Genomic DNA, 2,587 nt, shown 5'->3' on the forward strand with positions numbered 1-2,587 from the left:
TAATTTTTAAACTTCATTAAACACTCTGTGATAATGACTGAGTTGACCCCTAAAAGACATCTAAAGGAGGACCATCATACACTGCCTTTAATCAATATCTAGTGAAAATGAGAATCAAAATAAAATTTTTATGACACAGATTTCCTGCTTACCAAAATGGTGGAATTACCATATGTAACGCCAACTATAAAATACAATTTTCAAAATTTAAAGACATGACCCTCATACAAATATCAAAGAAATTTGTCAAAAATATTTGAAACATTAATCAGTTAAAGAACTAGTAAGATGATAAAGCTGGTTCAAAAAATAATTAAAGAAATGGGGATTTATATAATTACCCAGTCAAAGGAATGCTAAATTAAATATGTTAATAGATTTTAAAAAAAACTAGTTCGAATCCTACAGAGTATTAAAAATATAGCATTGAAATCATTTACTCTACTAGGCAGAAATCCACAAGTTAATATGTCACTACATAATGTCTGGGTGCTAATTACATACTAAACAGCAAAATAAACACAAGTGTATTTTCCTACATAATTAATAACAGCTCAGTGAGTCTGTTAAATAATGCTCCACTGGTAGTAAATTAAGTCATCTTATTGTATTATTTACAAATGTCACATACACATAAAGACATACACACACATATAGACACACATACAAACACATATTTTCCCCCTTAATAGTCCATACTGTGGATACTATGTGGTAACTATAGAAAACAAACAATTTTTGCAGATACATATAGAGCAGCCCTTTAGGGAAATCCAAACAAAATTGCATGATATTTTAAGAAGAAATGAAAGTCACTGTAGTTTATACTAAATATAAAAATGGCCTTATATGTACTCACTGTACACCTTACGATAATAAACACTAAATAAGTTTAAACTGAATAGACAAAAACATTTTGCAGAACATTTATTTTAAAGAATGTACACAAGAGGAACATTTCATTAAAATATTACCATTGAATGTGTTTGTTTTTCCACAATGATGATAGAGTTTAGTATAAAACCTTTGCAGTGGCAACACAATGGCTAGCAATTGTATGTTGCAGTAGTGTTTAATGAGCAGGTAGATAAACAGGTGTTTAATGAGCAGGTAGATAAACAGGTATATCTCACAGGTAATGCAGAGTTGATTCCAGACCACTGCAATAAAGCAAATATCACAATAAAGCATTTATTTTTTTGGTTCTTTGGTGCATATAAAAGTTGTGTTTACACTGTATTGTAGTCTATTAAGTGTACAATGGCATTATGTCTGAAAAACAATGTACAAACCTTAATTTAAAATATTTTATTGCTGAAAAATGCTAACCATCATCTGCACCTTCAGCGAGTCAGAATCTTTTTGCTGGTGGAGGGTCTTACCTTGATGTCGATGGCTGCTGACTGATAGGGGTGGTGGGTGCTGAAGGCTGGAATGGCTGTGGCAGTATCTTAAAACAGACAATGAAATCTGCCACAGCAACTGACTCTTCCTTTTATAAATGATTTCCTGTAGCATACGTTGTTGTTTGATAGCATTTTACCCACAGAACTTCTTTCAAATCAGAGTCAGTCCTCTCAAACTCTCTTATTGTTTTATCAGCTAAGTTTACATCACATTCTAAATCCTTTGTTGTCATTTCAACAATCTTCATAGCATCTTCAACAGGAGTAGATTCCATCTCAAGAAACCACTTTCTTTGCTCATCTTTAAGAAGCAACTTCTTATCCATTAAAGTTTTAACATGATATGACAGCAATTCAGTCACATTTTTAGGCTCCATTTCTAGTTCTCTTGCCGTTCCCACCACATTTGTAGATATTTCCTTTGCTAAACCCCTCAAAGCTGCCCACAAGGGCTGGAATCGATTTCGCCCCAACTCCTATCAATGTTAATATTTGACATCTCCTTTCAATCACAAATGCTCGTAATGATATATAGAATGGCAAATCCTTTCCAGAAGGTTTTCAATTTACTTTGCCTAGATCCATCAGAGGACTCACTACCTATATGGCAACTACAGCCTTACTAAATGTATTCCTTAAATAATAAAACTTGAAAATCATAATTACTCCTTGATTCATGGGCTACAGAATGGATGTTGTGTTAGCAGGCATGAAAATATTAATCTCATTGGACATCTCTATCAGAGCTTTTGGGTGCATTGTCAAAGAGAAGTATTTTGAAAGAAAACTTTTCTTCTGAGCATATCTCAACAGTAGGTTTAAACTCTTCAGTCAACCCTGTTGTGAAGAGATGTTCTGTCATACTGGCTTTGTTGTTCCATTTAAAGAGCACAGGCAGAGTGGATTTAACATAATTTTTAAGAATTTTCAGAATGATCAATAAGCACTGGCTTCAATTTAAGGTCACCAGCTGCATTAGCCTCTAATAAGAGAGTCAGCCTATCCTTTGAGATTCTGAATAGAGTCACTGACTTCTCCTCTCTAGCTAGGAAAGTCCTAGATAGCATCTTCTTCCAATACAAGGCTGTTTCATTTACATTTAAAATCTGTTTTTTAAAGTAGCTTTCTTCATTAATTATCTCTGTGAGACCTTCTGGAGAACTTGCTGCAGCTTCTACATC

At 33.5% G+C, this 2,587-nt stretch overlaps 1 pseudogene; it reads right to left on the reverse strand.

The window, feature by feature from the left end:
- Positions 1-1,324: 1,324 nt before the first annotated feature.
- LOC105298154 overlaps positions 1,325-2,587 on the reverse strand; it is a 10,131-nt pseudogene continuing 8,868 nt past the window's right edge.

Source organism: Pteropus vampyrus, unplaced genomic scaffold, assembly GCF_000151845.1.
Source record: "Pteropus vampyrus isolate Shadow unplaced genomic scaffold, Pvam_2.0 Scaffold6, whole genome shotgun sequence".
Classification (NCBI taxonomy): Eukaryota; Metazoa; Chordata; class Mammalia; order Chiroptera; family Pteropodidae; genus Pteropus; species Pteropus vampyrus.